A 22,647-nucleotide genomic window follows, 5' to 3' on the forward strand; every position below is an offset into this window, starting at 1 on the left:
CACACACATGCGTACACACCCCAAGATGTTCACGGCAGGCTTGTCCATAAGAGCGAACACTCGGGAAGATCCCAAATGTCCATCGGGCAAATGGATCAAGAACGGTGGCAGTGCCATCGCAAAGGAATACGATACAGTGAACAAAAGAAAGTTTGGACTGCCTATGACAACGTGAGAACCAAAACCATATCCGGGCAGAAGAAAAGCAATTAGGACCGTGACACTGCATGTTTTTATTTATATATAATATCTACACCCCAAGATACCGATTCTTTTTTCATTTAATTATAATTTTTTATCAAAGTCGAAGAGGATTATTGGAGTACAGGACTGAGAGGGAAAATCCTGCAGGCCCCTGCCCCCCCCCCATCGCTACTGATTTCTGTGCTCCAGAAACACCCATTTTCAGCAATTTTAGTGTTTCTGGGAATATCTGCTTCTGTATTCCTCAGGAATATGTTTACGTAGCTGCCTGTTAATTTTGCTAGTTCATTACCTCCTGCCTTCCTGCTATAAAACAGAATTATGAAGATTTCGTCCACAAAGCAGCCCTGCTCACACCTTCACCCTCTCCCTGCATCCTGACAGTCAAATCGAGACTCTGTGTGCCGAAGGACTGTGCACGGTTCACACTACCGTCGTCGAGCAAAAGCGTCCACAGATGAGCTGTGTGGTGTGAAATTCAACTCTCCCTTTCACAAGGGACAATTGTGTGTTGTTTTGTGTCTCTAAAATGAGCAATTGACTTTCTCCTACTTCCTATGATTTTTACTTTGTTGTCCCCAATGCATCCCTACGTTCTCTGCCCTGCCTATAACCCACCCCTCGGCCTGCTCACACCGTCAGGTAAGGAGACCGGGTGATGGTTTTCTTGGCATCTCCCTCCAGGGAAGGGCCGCTCTCAGGATCCGCTTCAGAGCAGTGATCCCGACGTTCCCCCGGTGCTCTGATTCGTCCTGGAGACCCCGCCCCTCTCCCCCAGGAAGGATCTCCTGCGTCCTTGTCTGGGACCCATAGGGGCGACTTTCTTGACCCACCCCGTGCTGGCTCAGCACATCCTCCTCCCATGGCTTCCTGAGAAAGGGCACAGAGGAGCTGATTCTCTGTGAGCTTGCGGGTCAATGTCTTTATTCTGACCTTGCCCTTGATCTCTGATGTGGCCATGGTTCACACTCTACACTGGGAGTGAATTTCCCAAGAAGTTTGAAGGCACTGCTCTCTTTCAAGCCCAGGGTCGTTTCCTGAGTCCTGGTCCTGAATTTGAGAGCAATTCCTTCTCTCTGGAGACTTCTAGGGTTTTCTCTTCCTCCCAGATTTTTGTGAATTCATGATGATGTCCCCAGTGCTGGGTCTTCTAAAATTAATTTTTCTGAGCGCTATGGGGGTCCAGAGAAATTAATTTTAAAGTCTGAAAAAGACAAAAGAGACTTTGGGAGACGGTTTGGGGCTGCTTACAACACTAACCATACTCTCACCGTATGACCCAGCAATAGTGCCCTTTGCATTTACGTAATGGAACAGGAAACCTGAGTCCAGACAAAATCCTGCACAGGGATGTTTACAGCAGCTTTATTCAGAATTGCCAAACCTTGAAAGAGACCAAAGATATCCTTCAAGAGGTAAATGGATAAGAAACACTAATACATCCAGACAATGGAATATTATCAAGCCAGGAGAAGATACAGAGGAAATGTTAATGCACATTGCAAAATAAAAGAAGCCCATCTAAAAAGGCTACAGACTGTATTACTCCAGCTATATGACATTTTGGAAAAGGGAAAACTATGGAGACTGTAGATCAGGGAATCTGTGGTTGCCCGGGGTTTTGGAGGAGGGAGGGGTGAACAGGCAGAGCTCGGAGGATTTTTAGGGCAATGACGCTCTTCTGTAAGACCCTGCATGAGGGTTATGACCCTCACACATTTGTCAGAGCCCATAGAATATACAACACAAAGAGTGAACCCTGGTGTAAACCAGGAACTGTAGTTAATAATCACACATTAATATTGGCTCAGCAACTACAACAAATGCCCCACACCAACACAAGACGTTAGTAATAAGGCAAAGTAAGAAAGGGAGGGGTTGAGGAGGGACTTGAGAACTCTGTACGTTTTGCTCCGTTTTTCTATAAACCTAAAACTGCTCCGGGTGGAGGCGGGGGGGGGGAGGTTTGTGTAAAACAGGTGAGGGGGAGAGGGAGATACAGGCTTCCAGTTCTGGCATGAATGAGTCATGGAAGAAAAGGCACAGCATAGGGAACAGTCAATGGTAATGTCCTAGCACTGTATGGGACAGATGGCAGCTACGCTTGTGGTAAGCCCAGCATAATGTGTAAACTTGTCCAATCACATTGTACACCTGAAATGAACGTAACTCTGCAGGACAGCTGTATTTTTAAAATGGTATTGAAATGAAAAAAAGAAAAAAAAAACCTAAAACTGCTCAAAAAAAGAAAAACCGTTATCAGTGTAAAAATGAAAAGAGACAAAAGGAGAAAGTCACCTGTATTCCACCCTTTTTTTTGGTGGAGTTAGACAAATTAGCATGGCCAGATTCACCGCCACCGATACCTCCCTGGTCAGACCTAGGACATGGGGCCGTGGTGCCTAGAGCTCTGAGCTGCCCCTCCAATCCCGGCAGACTTACCAGGAGAAACTCACAGCCCAGCACTTGTGCCCTGGGCAGCCTGAGGCAGGACAGGCCTATGCCCCCAACCCCGTGTGGCCTCTGCCTCAAGGCACCCCTTTCAGGTCCACTCTTGTGGATCCGGAAGCACAGCCAGCACGTCAGGGGCGGTCACAGAAAGAGCTTCCCAACACATCAGGGCTGGTGTGAGGCCTCCTACCCTAGGATGATATCCCTATTTCACCTTCATTTGCCAAGGACTGGGACCCTTGGGGAAGCCAGGAGCCAGTGGCCAGGCCAGCTGCCATTGGCCTTGAAACTCCCCATTTGCATTCTGTCCCCAGCAGGGCCTTGGCTCGGTGCACAGATGGCCCCGGGGGAGCCGGCATCCCGAACAAGATGGAGTCGTGTGTCCCCACACAGTGTCAGGTTCCTTCTCCAGCCCTGGATTAACTTTCTGGGCTTGAGCTCCAGCAATCACTAAATAGATGAATACGGGGATGGCACGCTGCCCACTTTGGACTCTCCTCACAGCTGGTCTGTGCCGAGTGGTCAGGACCTGACTAGGTGAGATGGAGGGTGAGGATAGATTGCAAGCACGTCGTTAGTTCTTGTGACGCTTAGAGCTGAGCAGGGGGAAATACAAGCACACAAATAAATGCAGGGAATTGTAAAAGAATTGTCTTCAGTGAGGGACCTTTGCCCTCATGCAAATGACCCAGGATCCGAGATCTTCCACCATAAGGCGGGTCTGTGCTTATCATAAATGCAACTTCTCAAATCCCACACCTAAATATTGAACTTGGGCCTGGGGAGTCCCACATTTCCATAAGCTCCTGGAGTGACTCACAAGCACACCTACCTCTGAAACACTGTAGTAGGTGAGAAAGAGATCCATGTTTCTCTACGGATGAAAAAACAAGACCAGCCTTTCAGCCTTTCTGTTTACATTTAATGTAATTATTCCTAGGATGTAAGTCTACTTTCTTACTACTCATTTTCTATTTGGACTTCTCTTTTATTCTATTTCTATTTGTATCACCTTTTCTCTCCTTTTCTGCCCTGTTTTGTACTGTCAGTTATTTTTATTATTCTATTTTATAAACTTCAATTACACTGTTCATTTTGATGACTTCATTATTATTTTAATGCATGTACTAGGGGTTAGGACATATATCCTTTGCTGGTTAGAATCTACCCTAAAATAGAACCTTACCACTTCCTGAACAACAAAGACTCTTAGGACACTGTCCCACCACTTATCATCCTTCTGGATGTTTCTGTTATCACAGCTCAATTTAATTCCATGTGGATTATAGACCCATCAGGACATTATCATTATTATTATTGTCTTGTGAACTCGTTAAACATGCCCACATTTTACCCATACTATGGCTTTTCATTCTTCCATGTGTTTCTGAATTTTCATTTGAAATCATTTTCCCTCTATCTCGATTACTCCCTTCAGTGTTTATTTGAGTGCCGACCTGCTGGCAATAAATTCTCTGAATTTTTGCTTCTCTAAAAAAATGCCCTATTTCATCTTCAAAGCGTATTTCCGACAGGTATAAAATTGTGAATTGCCAGGTTTTCTTCTTTCAGCTGTATTCCATTATCCTCTGGCTCCATTGTTCTCATTGAGAAGTCAGCTGTTTATCATCATTTTTCCTTTGAAGGCAATGTGTGGATTTTCTCCAGCTGAGTTCAAGATTTCCTCTTCGTCCTCATTGTTGGCAGTGTCACTATGATGCAATCCAGTGTGTATTTCCCTGTTTTTATCATGGTAGGAGTTCTTCCGTCTGCAGCTTGATGTGGTTCCTCATTAGCTTTGGGAAAATCCTCAAAATCTCTTTAAGTTGTGTTTGGCAACATAGTCCCTCTCCTTTTTTTTTAGAATTTCAATTACACACATCTTAGAACATTTCACAATACTCCTTATTTTCCATGTTTTTATTCCGTGCTTCAGTGTGGATATTTTCAACAAACTTATTTTCTTATTTAACTAAACTGTTGACATGCCAATCTCTTGTGGCTTTTTAAATTTTTACTTATTTTATTTTTCAGTTTCAGGCTGTTCATCTGACTCTTTGTATAAACTGCCTTTCTCTGATAAAATGTTCCCACTGTTGACACATGGATAGTAATTATTTCAAAGTTCTTCTCTGGTATATTCCAGCACCTGTCATCTGTGTCTTTTCCTAGCTTCTGTTTTTTCACCACTTGGTTTTGGTCATTGGCTCCTGCTGTTATTATGTTTGGTAACTTTTTATGAATTCTGGATGTCTTATTTGAAAAATTTAGTGTCCCTTAATGATGTTGTCTTCTCCTAGAGAGCAAATTCTTCCACCAGCCGCAATGATGGGGGCAGATTTCCTTGATCAAGTCTGGAGTTAAGATCATTTACGGCATATTGACAGTCTTTACAAGGTCTAGTTTATTTTGGTTTGAACTTACTCTTAGAGTAAGTCCTTCTAGGATCTCAACTGTAAGACTTGCACATTTTTCAGGACTCCTGTTTTTCAAGCCTTGAACTCTAATATGTGTTGTCAGGGACATGTGGTATTGGTAAACACGCAGCTAAGTTTCTTAGCTTCTCTGAAACCACCTTTTGGCTTGATTTCCTAGGCATCTTGTTCTATAAGCTTAGGACTCAGCAAATACTTCTTGGAAGTGCTGCAGAAAGTCAGACATACTGTCAAGGGGCTTATTTTCTCTGATGTCTTGGGCCCCCAGTGCTGGATTTCTTGGTAGCCTCAAATGCCAACTTGTATCTCAACAGATCTGTGAACTTAGCATAAAGTTCTCTGCTGCCACATTCTGCTCTCAGGGCCTTTCTGCACTTACAAACTGACAGCTAGTGGGAGGAGAGAAGGGGTGAAGTGAAGGGCTCACTGCGTGTGTATCACTTCTCTCTGGAATCGTGGACCCCCAAGTCCTGGCAGCCTGGGCTGCTTTCTGATGCCTTCAAGTATCTTTCTTCCTCGCTCTATTCTTTCAGTTTACTAAGCTTTGCTAGGTGTTCCCTTGGTCTAATCTATGTTATTGCATCATACCTAAAAAGAGAGGGGTCCCTTCTTGCATATTAAACATTAGACATAAATACCTAGAAAGCTATAATTGAAGAATATCTGCATATCTCTTAACTAGACAAATGGTAAATTAGTTTTGTTGCTATAGTCTCATGAAACCAAACAGTCCAACAACAAGCAAAGACAAAGAGAGCATCAAGCTCAGAGGTTAAAAGCCCAAATGCCTAGCAGCACTGGACAGGTAAGTCAAAGAGTACAACAATCCAAGCATTATTAAAAGGAAAAATTCAATAAGCAAATGGCACTCAGCCACAGTGATGAGGAGACTCTGGGACTGGGGGTTTGCCAGACCTGGAGAAGAATGTTGCATCCTAAGGGGATGTTGGTACTAGCCGCTTATAGCAAGGAGGAAATGTAGACTGAGTATTGAAAGAGCTCGATCATTTTGACATATAAGCTATGTTTTTTTGCTTTTAGTGTTTTTTTAAAGATTTATTTATTTATTTATTAGAGAGATTGAGCATGGGGTCGGGGGGAGAGACAGAGGAAGAGGAAAAGAGAAAACCCTTAAGCAGACTCTTCACTGAGCATGGAGTCTGATGCTGGATTTCAATCCCAGAACCCCAAGATCATGACCTAAGCAGAAATCAGGAGTCGGACACTTAACTGACTGAGCCACCCAAGTGCCCCATAAGCTATGTTTTATATAAAAATACACACTATTAAAATTCTGACAATTATTTTGAACAGCGTGCTTCCAAAAATGATAATTGTAAAAACAACAGTTTGGCACAGATGTATAATGTTTACAGCACTGACTCTGGAAGCCAGACCACCTGGGTTCGAATCCTGCCTTTCCTCCTGCCAAGCAGGTGACCCAGGGAAAGTCATTTAAGCCACATTGGCCAGCATTTCCCCATCAGTAAAGTGGGAATGAGTGTATCTATCTCATGAATAGAAGAATTAGACAAGGTAACATCCCCGAAACACATAGAACCCGCAATCGCAGGTCTGGGAAAGACCTGCGTGCAGGTCTTCAAACAATCAAAACAGCGTGCAGGACACATTCAAAACAATCAAACAATCAAAACAGCGTGCAGGACACATTCCCTCCTTGAGCTGATTTCAGCCCACAGACCACCCCTTTTAGGCATCTGCCCTGGTCAGCCTCCTTACTCTGCAGACGGGACACGTGTGAGTCACAGGAAGGGGAAGGGAACTGCTCAGGCAAACATACAGCTCATTAGCCCTAAAACTGGGTCTAGGACTGGAATTTCCTTTTGATGCATTTTGTCAATTAAATCTATGTGCCCTGGAAGCCAAGCAGCTCATTTCTGTGGAAGGCAGAGGGGTCGAAACTCCCTCAAACTATAGATAATTCTCTAATTGCTACGGCTGCCCCGAATTCATTGCAGTCATTAGCAGAGCCCCTTGTGCTCTGGCTGCGAGAGGAGAGGGAGGTCCAGACATATCATTGCTCATCTAAATTTTTAATAATGCTCCAATCTTCAGATCATCGGGGTAATCAAACCCAAATTAGCCGGATACTCAAAGCCACAGAATAACAAGGAGAGTGAAAGGGATAATGTTTCTTTAATGAAAATTTCATCAATGCAGATTTCTCATTGAATATTAAGGGTCTTGGCCTGAAGCCAGCATCAGAGCTGACTGCTGTGACACTGACCTTTGTCCCTCACAGGGAGACACAAGCGCAGAGTCTGGCTGGCTTCTCAGGCTCCCTGAGGACAGAGGTGGCTGTCCTCGCAGCACGAAGGAAGGACATTCTAGAACCTGGGGCAAGTGGGCTCAGGCCCTATCCTCTCCAGAAGGTGTCTCTGCGAGGCTCAGCACCAGCCTCCCTTCCCTGCGCCTCGGCCCCTCCCTGCCCCGCCTGCCCCTCCCGAGACCCCACCCCTGACAGGCTAGCACCTTGGTCCTCCAGCGGCTCAGGCCAAGCCCTCGGGTCATCCTTGGCTTGCGTCTTTGCTCTTACTGCCTCTGCCCCTCGAGCAGCAGATGCCCCCAGCCCGACCTTCCCATGTGGGGCCCGAGCTGGGCCCTGGGAACCCCACACCGGACCTGCCTGCCCCACCCCCCGTGCTCCTCAGGGGCCCCGCAGACTGTCCCCTCCCGGGTCCCACTGTCCTCGTGACACACACTCATCGGCTCAGACCTTCTCGGTGGCTCCCATCAGGCTCAGGGAAAGCCGGCGTCCTCTCAGTGGCCGGCAGGGTCATCTGAGGCGCTGGTCCCAGTGCCTCTCCGACCTCAATCCCCGTCCCCCTTCCCATGTCCCTGCAGCCACTCTGGCCCTCGCTGCCGCTCACACACACCCAGGCCTGGCACCACGGAGCCCTCTGCCCCAGCCAGCCCCCAGCACCCACCCGCCCCCAGCTCCTGCCTTCCAGGCCGGGACTCCCTGTCCCCGTGGCCACCAGTCCCTGCCCGAACGGCCTGTTGGGCCTGCACAGCGGCTGTTGCACCCTCACCGTCCTGCTGCACCTGCCTCTGGGCCACTGTCCCCACCTGGTGTTAATCCCTGCTTGTTCTGCTCTTTGTCTCCCAGCCAGGGAATGACAGCTCGGGATAGGGACCCGTTTGCTTGTCTCCTCCCCGCCTGCAAGGCCGCTGTGTGCAAGGCAGGTGTCCGGCCAGGGCGGCTGCACGGAGCTCACCTGAAGAGCGAGGCCTGGCAGGCTCCTCACGATAAGTTCGCCAGTGTCCTCGAGCCCCTGTGATGGGTCAGGCCAGCTCTAGGCCCGAGACGCACCAGAGAACAAACGAGAAAGAGTCCTTGTCCTCCTGGCCAGCCTGGGAAGTGAGGGGCAGACCCGCCTCAGAGCCGCCAGAGGAACCCACCCCGCCGACCCCGTCGTTCCAGACTTCTGGCCTCCCGAACTCTGAGAAGACACGTTTCCATGATTCCGAGCACCAGCCTGCGGGGATTTCGGGAGGCAGCCCAGGAAGCTGACGGAGAAGCCGGCAGAAGCTGATTGACCTTCCGAAAGACCTTCTGGCCGGGACGGGCGCTCAGCAGTGTTTCAGTCCGGGAGGTAAATTCTCGAGGGACGGGCCTCACCCTGTTCTTGCCCAAGACACTCGCACGGGTGACCAGCAGATTTGGGGTTCACCTGCTCTCCAAGCCACCTGACCTCCTCACGCTCGGGGGAGCCTTCCCCTGCCACCGCNAGCAGATTTGGGGTTCACCTGCTCTCCAAGCCACCTGACCTCCTCACGCTCAGGGGAGCCTTCCCCTGCCACCGCCCCCCCCAGCTCCGTCTCCTCCGAACCCCCTGCTTTCAGTCACTTAGCCTTCGGTGTGTCTGTGCCTTCTGTGTCCGCTTCCCTCGGCCTCGTGTCAAGGGGAGAAGAAGCCCTGACAGCCGCTCATCACCCGACACAGGCGGCTGTTCCCTCTCCTGACCGAGCGGCAGCCCCGGGGCCTCAGATGGGCAGCAAATCACTTGTCCGCCTGAGACTCAGTTTACCCAATGGCAACATGAATGGGTGTGACTAAATGACTTCCAAGGGCTTCCTCTGACTCAAATAGTCTATGATTTAGGTATTTTAGAATTCCTAACATGCCATTCTATTACTCTTCTCACTCCTTCGGTTCCTCAGCAAATGCAGATCAAGAACTGACTCGGCCTTGGCCCTGTTCTCAGAACGGGAATCCAACAGCAGACAGAGTTCCCACTCCCATGTGGTCGCCATTCCTGTGGGTGCAAAAGACAATAGGAGGCCATCAAATGAGTCAATCAATTTCAGATGGTGACAGAATCTGTACAGGAAATGGGGACGTGACATAAGGTACAGGCCGTCAGGGCCGCTATCTGAGGAGGTGACATCTGAGCAGAGACTGGCAGGGCTTGAGACAGCAGGTCTTGGGGAAGAGGAGGCAGCACGTGCAAAGGCCCTGAGGCAGGAAGACTTGGGGTCTGCAGGGGGAGGCAGGAGGCCGGTTGGCTGTGATGGAGGGAGTGAGGGGGAGGTGGTAGCAGGTGATTTGGGGGAACCTGTGGGAATGGTGCTGGGCCTTGTGGGAGCGATGAGGAGGCAGCCCACTTTCTCCACCGACACACTGACTCAGGGTGACAGGTCTCATGTGTCTCTAACGGAGCTCGCTCTCACTCTGGGTGTGTGTGGAGCGTAGGTCTGGGCGTGGGGCGAGGAGGGCAGCAGGAGGACCTGTCAGGGGCTGTGGTAGTGACCCAAGTGAGGACGTGGGTGACAGCAGGGGGATGGAAGGGTGGACAGACAGGGGCTAGTTTGAGTTCTGTGGACTGGACATGCGCTGGAAGAAGAGGGAGGCCCATACGATGACACATGTGGAGGTCACCGGCCTGAGTGACAGGCATTTGGTGGCACACGGGGTCTTCTGCACCTGTGCTGAAAACTCACCAGATCTGGAAGCAGGAGCGGCTCTGCCTACGGAGCAGCGGGGACGCCTCCCTCGGGGCCCAGGGGACCAGGAGGCTGTGCGTGTCAGGGACCCACGTGCGGTCACCACAGACCAGGCCTCGGCCTGAGGACTGACCCTGATCTGGACATGGGGGCAGCACAAAGCCCAGTGTCGGGTGGCTGCCTGGGCAGAGCCAGGCCCCAGATTCATGGAGGAAACTGAGGGGCCAGCGACCCTTCCAGGAGCCCTCCCCTGTCACGATCCTCCCGACCCTGAACCACAGGCAGAGGGGTCATTAGACGGTGGGTTTGCACAGAACACCTCACCCCGCCGTGTGGATGCACTGGGCTGCTCTCTCGCCCCACCCCTGGAAACGGGGGGAACTTTCCTGCAGAAAAATGTCAAGATCCCAGCAACTCATCTTCATCAAGGACCCATTCTCCCTTAGACGGGCTCCTCTACTTGTCAGAGAGCTCGGGCCTCTATTAGCCACTGAGGCATTTTTAGGTGCAATGTGAACAAAAAGCAGAAAGAGAAAGAAAGGGAGGGAGGCGGGGAGAGGGGACAAAGGAGGGAGAGGACTCTTAGCGTCCACATGAGAAACGGGAGTGTCAGGTCCGTTCCGATGGGCTATGAACAGGCCACCAGCCAACTTTGCTTGTGACGTTAGTGCTGCTTGGTGTTGGGTGTGGGGCCAACGTCCTCCTGAGAACCGCCCTTGCCTGCATTTTGCCTTTGGGGACGTGGGTAACTTTCTCAAATCGGCACCAGAAACCCCTGCTCTGGCTTTAGGGATTACCTACATAGGAACAGTCCAGACCCAGGAGCCCCACTGTGTGCCCGATGGAAATGTTCTGCGCGTGTCAGCCACGGGACCCCCCAGGAGCTCGGAGAAGGAGGAGCTGCTAGAAGCCCCTCTCCCAGCTGGAAGGGAACATGAAGGGACAGGGACAACTTCCCTGGGGACAGTGGCCTGGAGAGAGGGATGGGAGCCCAGCACCTCCCCATCCACCAGCCCCTCTTCCTTCCAGAAGGCAGCCTGAGGAGCCGGTGTTCCACATTCTGGGCACAGAGATGATTCGCTCCTGGTTGAACTTGGTCTTCAGGGGACATAACTAGACATAAATAGAGTGTTCACAGGAGGGCAGGACTGGCTTTCTGTCACGAGTTCAACTTCTGGATGGAGTCCAAGCAGGGACCCGGCACAGCGGAGCGCCGCCTGGGCCCCCAGGTGAGGTCCCTGCGCTGACCCACCGGGCCCGGCAGCTGCCCACCTTGCCACCTCACAGGTGGAGAGGAGCAGAGGAAGAGGACGGGCGCTCCCCTCCCTTACCACCGGCCCGGGGCAGGAGCTCCTCCACGTGCCTCCCGACAGCATCTGGGAGCAAAGGGCGACCTGCGTGGAGAAGCTCGGGGCTCCTGGCCGCAGGGTAATCGTACATTCTCCCCGGGGCAGAACATGATGAAAACGGAGCAGGTGCACACAGACCCGCACGGGCGGCTTCTTTCTATCACACACCGTCAGTCACACAAAGGGGGAGTCATCATGATTCCCGTTAAACAAAGTTCCAGGTTCAGTGAAGAAGTGATTTTACAGTCTTTGCCAAGGCTCTGCCTTATCTTTCTCTCAAGACAACCCTGGTCCTTGTGACTTCAGCTTCTGAAAACCACTGCTTGGGAAGATATGAATGTTTAAAGGCCTTTTTTTTCCCCTAAGATACACATGTTGTGATAGGTATTGCAAGGATTCATTTGTGCGCCTCTGGATAAAAGCAGATTTCATACGGTAATAGCAGATACATCAACTGGCGGAAAATACTTATTTAGGGGCCATTGGGGAAGCAGATACGAATGATTCTTTGCCTTTTAAACAAATTTTTGTGTCTTCGCAGCAGGCTATGAGGCAAATAAGGAAAGGCATGAACATAACTCTAAGACAGAAGGAAAATCACTGTTTTTTAAAGAAATATGTAAACACTAAGTGAGAGAATGCCTAACAGAATGTGTTTATGGATTCCGAATCTTGCCAAAGCAAAACAAGTTTTAAGAAATATTTCAAACATTATCAGTAACCTTGAACGTATCATATTAAAATGTCTTCAGTAGACAATGGGGCCACCCAGGAAATAAAGCCAGTATTTCAGAAGGAATGAAAAGTTAAACTAGAGTGAATGTTTTGAGCTCATAATGAGAAGAGAAAGCATGGACCCAGAAAAGGTCCAGATCCAATAACATTCATTTGAAATTTCCAAAAAATTAAAAAGCTTAATTTCAATTATATATCTTTCTCTGCCACACATTAACAATTATGCCCACTGTATTTCTTTGTCTTTCAGGGAAAGATAAATGATAAAGAGGCAATGAATTTCAGGCAATGAAATTTGTTTGGTTCATTCAGGAAATTTTTATAGAGTGCCTAGAACATGCCAGGCACTCTTCTGGGAGCCAAAGATAAAGCGTGGAGCAAACTGAGAAGCATGACTGCCCTTGCGGAGTCTCTATTCTAATTAGGGGAAGAAAGTGGTAACCCAAATAAGATTGTTGGAGGGCATTAGGTGCCATGGGGATAAATAAAGCCAGAAGGAGAGAGACGTGCCAAGGGGATGCAGTATAGCAAGGACAGGCAAGAAAAGCCTCCCTACAAATGCAGTATTTGTGCAAAGATCTGATGGAGTGAAAGATCTAGTGGTGAGCTATCTGGAGAAAATGTCCAGGCGGAGCATAAGATGAATATAAACAGTACCAGCCTGGGATGAGAGCCGGTGGGTAAACATTCCCCTCCCTGTAAATCTGCAGACAGCGAGAAGGCACATTCTGCATGGTTTCTGAGAAGGTCTCCAGCGGGACGGAGCCCACTTACCCACCTGCGTGTCCCAGTTCTCTACTGCTGTGTAGCAAACACTTCAAAACTGAGTGGCATAAAGCAATAATTGCTGTGTGGTGCTCACTGACGCTCTGGGTCGGGAGTTCAGGTAGGACACAGCCCCGTGGCGTGTGAAGGCCTCCACTAGGAAGAACTACAGTGCAGGGGACTCAGATCCCTGGTGGACCAAATCATCTGGACGCTTCTTCATTCCCATGTTTGACATCTCCCTGGGAAGGCTCAAAGGTGACTCTCAGCTGGGACTACCCACCTCAGGGGAGGTGGGCTGCTTGCACGGGGGCTCGGGATCCCAAGAGCAAGTGTTCTAGCAGACCAGGTGGAAGACGAGTGGCTTCTTCTGACCTGCTGTTGGAGGCTCACCTAGCATAGCTTCTGCTGCTGCAAGAGTCACAAGTCAGGAGAGGGGCAGAGATCTCCATCTCTTGATTGCAAGAGTATCAAAAACTTGTGGCCATATTTTGTTTTTAAAGATTTTATTTATTTATTTATTTATTTGACAGAGAGAGAGACAGCCAGCGAGAGAGGGAACACAGGCAGGGGGAGTGGGAGAGGAAGAAGCAGGCTCCCAGTGGAGGAGCCTGATGTGGGGCTCGATCCCAGGACTCCGGGATCACGCCCTGAGCCAAAGGCAGACGCTTAATGACAGAGCCACCCAGGCGCCCCGTGGCCACATTTTAAAACCAGTACCCACAGTAACTAACTCAAGTTAGTAGATTGACTTCTCTTCCTTCTCTGTTACTCTCCCCAGCACCCCCACTTCAGTTCCTGGAATCACCTCCCACCTCTACCTGACTCCAGCCCTTGTCTCCAGCTCTGCTCTGGGGGCACCCAAGGGGAGACACTGTTCAGAGCTTCAACCTTCAAAAAAAAAAAAAAGTGGGAGCCCTCCAGGCTCATCGGATGCGATTGGGTTTAGATAGAAATGAATTCTAAATTGAGCCGATTTCAGCTGAAATTTGGGATGGTCTCTGGGACCAAAGGAAACGTACCCAAGGATATAGTCTGATATTATTACACACTCTGCTTTCTTTCATAGGACCTCTCGGGTCTTCTAATTGTATTTCTCTTTCCCTTTGTGGCTGTCTGCTTTCCCTAGACAGCACAATACATGGGAGAGCTTCATAATAACCTTTAAATTCTCTATTGCATGAAGAGAAAGAACAATGATGCATGGAGGGGTGCCAGCAAAGGTGCAAATTCCCCCTCCTTTGATTTGGTTTCATCGCCCCTATGACAGCATGGCAGGATTTGGATTGACTCAAATTGCACCACATCTGAGTGGCCCCATTTAAAAAGAAAAAAAAAAAAGCCATACTCTTGGAAATTATTTTTTTTTTCTCTGCAGGTGATTCACTTTTCTCTCAACCACTTTGAACATATAAAATTCAGAATATGTCAAACGTAGCGCCCATTCATTTCAAAGTATTCACCATTAACAAGAGCTATTTCTGGACCTCATGTCTCTGCCCGTTCTTAGAAGTAGCCTGTAGTATTTTCATGGCAAAGAGCAGTTAGCATGCTTTAAATCTTCACTGGTTTAGACATTGTTTCCAAGAAATCCACCGGTTGTTTTGTTACCAGTATGTTTTTTTCATTTGCGCTCTGTTTCGCCAAAGCATTTTCCTGCATCCCCCCAACTCATAAGTGCCCGTCGTTGATGCAGACTGTGGCTGAAATGATGATGAGGAAGATGATGGTGATGATGGAAGTGCTGGTGTGCTGCTGCTGGTGGTGATGGTGGCGGGGCTTCCCCATGCACTGGGGAACCCTGTTTGAAGACAGAAGGTGTTAGCTGTAAATGGTTTACTAACACAAAATATTCCATTCACATTCTAATTCCCAGGTGTGCCTGGTTATAATTTTAACCTCACTGAGGTCTTCACCAGTAATCACTTAAGAACCTAATTTGAGGATTAACCAGCCAGAAACCCCAGAACACAGATGAGTCCTGCCAGCCCAACATGGAGGTCACATTACCAGGTCAGGGTCTCCTTGAATGCTCTCTCAGACCATGGAGTGGAAGCATTGCCAGAGACCAAAAGCAATCATTAGGGGTTCCCAAGTTGTGTCAACTGTGGAGCTTTGGGGGAAAGAAGTCCCTCCCTAGAGGCACAGAATCCCCTTCTTTGAAAACAAGCCCTTTTCCATCTGCTTTCAGAGGGGACCGAACGCTAGGGAGCCCATGGCATCACCAGACATCAGCCTTCACAAAACCATCTCATGATGGGCTCACCAGGAAGTGGTTTGCTCTTGGCCTCTGTGGGGAGGGCCACAGGTCCTCCTGGACTGTGGGGCTTTCATCTAAGGTAGAACGGCCAAGTTCACAAGCCGTCTCCACAAGCCGGGCCTGTATGCAGTGACCTGCTTCCACGTGGGTGACCAGGAGGAGAGCAGATGAAAAGCCGGTTCACCTGGGGACAACTGCACCCCATTTTCCTTTTCTTTTCTCCCAAAATAAATACAGAACTCATGCAACACTTTTTCCCATCATCTAAAGCGGGAATGAGGCGGGGATAGGAATAAATGTATCGATTAGCCTCCACCTGCTCGCTTCTTTATTGGAGACTATAACGCAGGGGCTGTGGTTTTCAAAGTGAGTGTAGAATAGAAGCGTGTCAGCTGGTATCAAACGAATCCCCAAAATAACCTTGCTGGAAATGGATCATTTGATAAAATATTCCTGAAGAGTTTCAAGATACATGATGAGTTTTTTTTTATCACAAACTTGGCAGAATTTTCCTCCAGTTTCCAGTTTTCCAAGCATGATGGTTTTATTCCAAAATGCTTTTAAGTTTGCAAGATGAGCTCACTGCTTACCTTCCCCCTATGCTGAATTGTCTCTTTTACATTTTGCAGTTAATTTTAAACCTGAGATTGATGACTTCTTTAGTGCTGACTCCCTAGAACAAGAATGGCTAGATTGTCAATTACATGTGGGCAAAATGGGAAGTCTGGAACCAGCATACGGGCAACGTTCAGCATATCCCTTAAGAGACTAGAAATGACAAACACGACTGACCAAAAGACTCTCCTCTTGTAGGTCTGTCCTCCTGGCGATAGGAAAAGAACACTGGGGCATCTTTTTAATACGGTATTTTCATCTCTCCAGCTGGACCAAATGCGCTCTGCATTCAGTGTCTCATTCTTAAGATCGCAGCACCATCCATTATTCCTTGAACCTGAAAGCAAGAAGTCCTGAGTAAATGCTTGCTGACATCTAGATGAATGACTCTGGGAGTCAAGAAATGACAGGTCTGAGTGTGAGCTGGAATAGCTGAATATGAAAGAAGAGCCTTGCTTTCATGAAAAATAGCCTTTATGGGCTGGATTGCATCCCCCTAAAATTTGTACGTTGAAGTCCTAATCTCTAGGTTTTTAGAACACGACTATATTTGGAGACAGAGTCTTTGCAGAGGTAATTGAGGTTAAATGAGGTCGTTAGGGCTGCCCTAATCCAACGGGACTGGTGTCCTTGTTAGACATGCCCAGAGGAAAGACCATGTGAAGACACAGGGAGAAGACAGCCATCCACTTCTACAGGGAGAAGAAATAACCCTGCTGACCCCTTGACCTTGGGCCTCCAGCCTCCAGAACTGTGAGAATATAAATGTCTGATGTTCATAGCCGCCAGTACATGGCTCTTTGTTACGGCCCGAGCAGATGAGTACAGAGCTGTCTCGCCTTGAGTTGGGGTTCTATACTCCGAAAACTGACATTGCTCATAGGCACGCAGCTCCGGAGTAAAATGTGACGTGCTGTTACATCAAAGTCAAGGATGAGAGGCATTTGAACTTGAACTTTCAATTTGCAGCTGGTCAGACAGCCCTACTGTGAAATGCATTGTCCCCAAAGAGTTCCAAACGATTTATAATCTCCGAGTGAAAAACTAAGTGACCTTCTTATGCTAATACCTGAAATACCTCTACTCCAGGTCCCACCAAAAATGCAAAAGGCGTCTGGATCGTATCTCAAACACTAAGTGATCTGAGCAGAAGTTTTGAGGCCCGAAGGACCCTCTGTGAGCCAGCAAATCTATGAGACGGTGTACCCACAGGAGCCAGGACCTGTCAACTTCTTCCCTCGTGCTATAAAACCTGCCACAAGAGGCTGGAAGCGGACCACCAGCACTGACGCACGAGAAGCAGGCCAGCAGACAGCACCTGTTGAGTCCCCTCTGAGCCTGGCGCCACCAGGACACCGCTGGTCCCCTTCTTTCCTCTCCCCACCTCTCTGTCCACCAACCCTCAGATCTCCTCCAGTCTCCCTCTTGGATCCCCGCCCACTTCCCCAGGTCCCCGCAATGGGCTGCAGGGCAAGGGCGAGGGCTGCGGGCTCCGGCTTCCACTCCATGACCCTGGGGACGTCAACCCCCCTCTGTAGTCTCAGTATCCTTCTCTGTTAAATGGATGTCATGCTGGGCCCTGTGGGGCAGAGGGGGCTTCCCTGGGTGCTCCAAGCCCAGTGCTCAGTTCTGGGCCTGTGCCAGGACCAGTCAGTCAACTCGAGCTCTAGTCACTTCCTCCAGGGCCCTGAGCATCTCTTCTGTGCCCTCCTCTCCCTCGCATCTCCGACCTCATTCCCAGTGCGCGGGCTCCTGGGTATCTCCACACTCTGCCCCCTCCTGCACCGCTGCCGTCACACTCCTGGTTCGGGTGACTGCCTCTCCCACCAAGTGACCCCCTCGTCCCTCTCATGGGTCGCCCTGGCCCTGGGCACACACTCCCACCGGCCCCATACCGTGGACACGGCAACCACATTGTGTCCCTGCTGAAGCCCGACCAGGCCTCCCTGCTGCTCTGAAGGACCCTCGGCGCTCTCATCGTGGCCCCCCAGGCCCCGCATTCTCCGCCCCCCACACCGCGCCCCTTGGGCCCTTCGCCAACCTTCGGGCCTCAGATCCCCATGTGTCGTTGCAGCCACGACGCGTTGCTTTCTGTCCAGAACCTGCTGTGTCCCTGTGGCCTGCAGCCTTCCCCATGCTGCGCCCCTGCTCCGGCGGCTTCCCCTGCTCTTTCCAGCAGGCGGGATCCTCGCTGCCCCACAAGCCCCGGCCAGCTGCCCCTCTCCCTGGAAGCCTTTCCTGGGTGACGCTCTCCTCCCTCCTGCCCCCAGACACACCGACCATCCCCGAGGTGGCACTGTCGGCCACTCCCTTTGTTCCCACAAGCAAAGGACAGTGACCACTGGGCCGGCTGCCGAGGGCGGCACCTGGCATGTGCTGGGGGGCCGGGGGGCGGGCTCAGCAAGCGTCTGTTGAATGAAATAAGGCGTTATTTTGCACATCTTCACTCCCCAGCCGGATCATGGGCTTCCAGGTGGAGAGCTGGGACTCCCACTCTCTGGGTCCCCCAAGTCCCCCTGCCTGAGGGTCACACACATCTGACAAGGGATTGGTCAGCTCAGCCGGGGTCTCCGTGGTGACCATCTCCTTCTAGTTGTGAGGCCAGTAAACCCCTGGGGCAGCATCAGGAACAGGACGGGAGAGAAATGCACGAGGGGTGCTTGGAGCCGATGGCTGAGCGGATGCGAGCCCAGCCTGATGTCTCGGCGACTCCTGTCCAAGTTAGAAGTGATTTAACAGGTTGGGGCATCTGGACAAAAGTCGCAACCTGTGGCTGTCTCTCTCAGGCCAACACTCCAGAAACGGGGGAGGCTGTCCTTCTGAAGTGGGGCCCACTGGGAAGCCGGGTCAGAGAGACACACGCTCGGGGCTTCTCTCCACCTTCTCAGGTCTCCACCGGGTCATTCAGAGATGCTCGTGTGGTGAGAGGCGCGGGAGAGGCCCAGACATCAGCCGAGCCCTGGGCTGCTCCAAAATATTAGGCTCTTCAGTCCTGGAGGCGATGGGTATTGATTTCTTCTCTGGCTGATGGGCCGGGAGGCCAAACTCTCACTCCCTGGGAATGAACCCGAGTCGCCCTTAGTGCGGGCGTGGCTCTGACTGCTCCATCCACCTGCTGACTCTGGGCCAGGGTCTCCCACAGCCTCTCGGGGGTCCTCCCCACAGATGGGGCAGGGATTAGCCCGATGGCCAAGCAACCATGGAGGCGGTGGATGACTGCAGATGGCCCGGCAGTCACTACGTCCCCATGGCTCACCGTCTGCCCGGCCTGGAGGAAAGGGCTCCTGGGTCGGCACCTGCAGCTCGGTCCCCACTCCTCCATCCTGCTCCGCTTGGGGTCGGCTCAAGCCTTCTCCTTTGTAGCTCAGTCTTCCCATCAGCCAAATGGGTAGATTAACACCCACCCCCCGCATTACGTCAGAGGGGATGGACACGTGAGATCCCAGCAGTGGAATCCACGGTGGAGAGTCGTGGGGAAGAAGCAAAGTGCCCAGCCCCCGGGGCCCTGGCTGCATCCTGGATTCAGAGCCACATGGTGAGGTTCGTTTTATTCATTTAAAAATTAAGCTCATTTATCTTAGTAAATTGTTGAATGAGCAACTGTTATTTCTGCCTGTCCATCTTCCAGCCACCACTTTGTCCCTATATCATTCCAATTTTTCCTTGGGGAAGCATCTCTTCCCATTCCCAAACATTGTGGCGGTTTCCAGGCCTGACCCCACTCCCAGCAGGCATGTGGTCTGGGTCTGGCCCATTAGAACATGATAGTTCCTGACTGTAGCCTCTGGCTTAGGATGGAATGTGACCCAGCCGGGTCTGACGACCACCCTGCCTCAGAACAGTTGGGAAGAAGACCCTCTTTCTCGTAGGGCCATGACGCTGGTAGGAGATAAGCCTGGTATTCCACTTACCATTAGCTCACAACAAATCACTCCAAAATGTGAGGGCTTCAAATAACCATTTCATTATCATCGATTCTGTGGGGCAGGAATTCAGACAAAGCAGAGCAGGACGGTTTGTCTGCGTACGCCCACATCGGATGCCTCAGCTAGAAGGTATCATCAGCGGGAGATGTCTCGACAGCTAGGGGCTGGAATCATCCAGAATTAGCTGCATGCGGTCTCAGCCTCACACTTGCTGCTGGCTATCGGCTGGAACCTCGGATGAAACTGTTGCCCCAAGCATGGCAGCCACAGGACAGCAGGACTTCTTACCAGTTCAGAGCTTCAAAGGAAAGTGTCCCTGAGAACAAGGCAAAAGCTGCAGGGCCTTTTCTGATCTGGTCTCTGAAGCCACAGGACTGCCCAGATTCAAGGAGAGCGGACCTAGAGCCACGTCTCCCTTGGCAGGAATGTCAAGGTCACAGGACAGATGAGTATGGGAAATAGGAATATGGTTGTCGCCATCGATGGAAGATATAAACTGCCAGGGCTGTGTTTGCAGAAGGAAAGAGCCTTCCTACCCATGAAGCCAACACAGAAGAAAGCAGAACCAGGAGATAAAGAGCAAGACTTTATCCTAATAATATCATGCCAGCACCTGGATCCATCCGTGTCTGAAGCCAGAGACTCTTGGACCTTTAAGTAACACGAACCAATAAATTCCCTATTTACCTTGAGAACTCGATTCCAATCACTTGCAATGAAAAGGGTTCTGATAGCAGAAAGGCAATACAGCTGGTTCTAACCCAGGTGCAGTGGACCTCAGTGTGGCTCTGGATGGGGTCTGTGCCTTTCGGGAGGCAGGTGGTTGAGGACAACTCATGTACAGCCACTAACCTCTGACCCCTTCAGAGAGCGTCTCACAGGTTGACCACTCTTTCTACAATTGCATATTTCAGAATGCTTGCTTGAAAACCTCCATCATTGTCTTAATACCACTCACGTCCACATGATACTGCAACAAGATTGTTGTGGCAAAGTTACCCTTTTTTGGAGAATGCGTCCAGGGTAGAACTAATTCCTGGCCTCCCTTCTCCCTGCCTCCCAGCAATATTTCCCATCTAGACTGGTCATAGCCTTAGCGGAACCTGGTTAAATACCCAAGGATCTCACCACCGAAGAATCCCAAAGGGTCACTTAGAAGCAGAAGGGTGTGGAAGTCAAGAGGACAATTGTCTCATTCTCTGAGGGCTGAAGACAGTTTTCCTCCTTGTCCCACAACACATTTGTAGCTAACAGATAGAGTTGCCAATTGTCAGAAAATAAGCAGCCCCCTTGGGACGGGCGCTCAGCACTTGCCGAGCTCAGCTCTATTCATCATGTCCCGTTTTGTCTCGGGGATGTCATAACCACGCTGCCTTTTCCGCTTACTGCTCCTGGGTTATCTCCCTGAAACAAATTTCCTTAAATTGATTCTGCAGAATCCCATTCTAGAACTCACCATCATTTCTAATGAATATAAATTTCCATAAGAATTTTTTAAATTGGCCACCAGCATTAGTTTCACAGCATCCGTATTATAAATTTCACAGGTTTCCAAACCTGCATATATCAAAACCGAATAGACCAGAGCTTCAGATGAGAAGTACTGAATCATCGTACTCTCTGATGCTTAGGGAAAAGCTTTTAATTGGAGTCATCAACATACAGTAATAAAAGCATTTTTATAGTCATTTCTGATAGTCAACTGTAAGGACACTCCGTTGAAAACATATTGATTGACCAAACATGTAACCATTTGACAACTATCTTCAAACAACTAGTCTGTGCAGACCACTGTTAGGTGTGATGAAGTGGACAAAGCAACGTCGTATGATCCCATCGAATGAGACGAAAGGTGACGAGTTCCGGACACGCACCGAGGACTGTGCTAGACGCTGAGACATAGCGGCGAGCAGCACGCAGATGTGCTCCCGGCAGGGAGGGCGGAGGAGATGGGCATCCATCGGCAACGCTGATGTCATAGAGGCTTCGTGCTAATGGGCCCCGAGCTAGCGTCGGATACGGGCAGAGGTGGGCAATGCCTCCACCTCCCCCAAGTGACGCGGTCGCAGGGAGCCCAGGCCCCTGGATTCCAGCCCCTCGGGACAAAGCGGGCTCCGCCCCGACTCACATGGGATGTGTGCAGGACACTGAAACGCCCTGTGCCTCAGGTGCCTGATCTCGGATAACGGGGCACTCATACCCATCCATTGTCAATGAGCCAGCACATGGACAAGGCTGCCGTGAGCTGTGCCTGGAGCACAGGGAGGGGGACAGAGGTGGCTGTCACTGCTGCAAGGGGACAGGAGGTTTCGGGTTTCCACTGGCCCCGCTGATAACTCTGTCGTACACCACAGCCAGCAAGGGTGTCCTGAGTAGGTAAGGCCCGTTCTGGGTCAGGGCCCCGCAGGCGGGGTACCAAGCTGTGAGCCTCCCGGTCGGTAGAGCAGCGGCTTCAAAGCCACCAAGTGAAAACAAGTGGCTGCCGTGTCCTCTCTTCCCTGAGCCATCGCCACATGGAGTGGGGGTGGCTCTAAATGCAGAGTTGGGGTCCAGGTGGGGGGTTGTCACAGGCAGGCAGGATGCTGCCGGTATCTGCTGGGTACAGACCAGGAATGTGGCTGAGCACCACCCACTCCCTCCACGGGTTCTGATTGAGTGCGTCTGCCGTCCACCTTGCGCGTCCGGAATGTTTTAAGCCTCCCAGGAGTTATGAACGTGCAGCCCATGTCCAGAGCCCCGGCCAGACCCAATTCTACAGAAGCAACCCGGCTCTCATCTTCCTCAGCGACTCAGCCACCTACGGGGTCTGAGGGCTCTCCGTGTGGACGTGGGGACCTCGCAGCCACACTCTGCCCTCCGGCACCTCCCCTGGGCATCCGTGAACATGACCTCTTTCTGTTCTTCGAGAATCTTCTCCCACCCTTGCTCTCTCTCTGCCC

At 50.5% G+C, this 22,647-nt stretch overlaps 1 long non-coding RNA gene across 1 annotated transcript; it reads right to left on the reverse strand.

Annotated features, from left to right (window-relative positions):
- Positions 1 to 21,332: 21,332 nt before the first annotated feature.
- LOC117795672 lies at positions 21,333 to 22,592 on the reverse strand. Its single transcript, XR_004619767.1, has 2 exons — positions 21,837 to 22,592; positions 21,333 to 21,699 (listed from the first exon to the last, which is right to left on the reverse strand). It is a non-coding gene; the product is annotated as an uncharacterized LOC117795672 (long non-coding RNA).
- Positions 22,593 to 22,647: the final 55 nt, after the last annotated feature.

Source organism: Ailuropoda melanoleuca, chromosome 13 (assembly GCF_002007445.2).
Source record: "Ailuropoda melanoleuca isolate Jingjing chromosome 13, ASM200744v2, whole genome shotgun sequence".
NCBI classification, from domain to species: domain Eukaryota; kingdom Metazoa; phylum Chordata; class Mammalia; order Carnivora; family Ursidae; genus Ailuropoda; species Ailuropoda melanoleuca.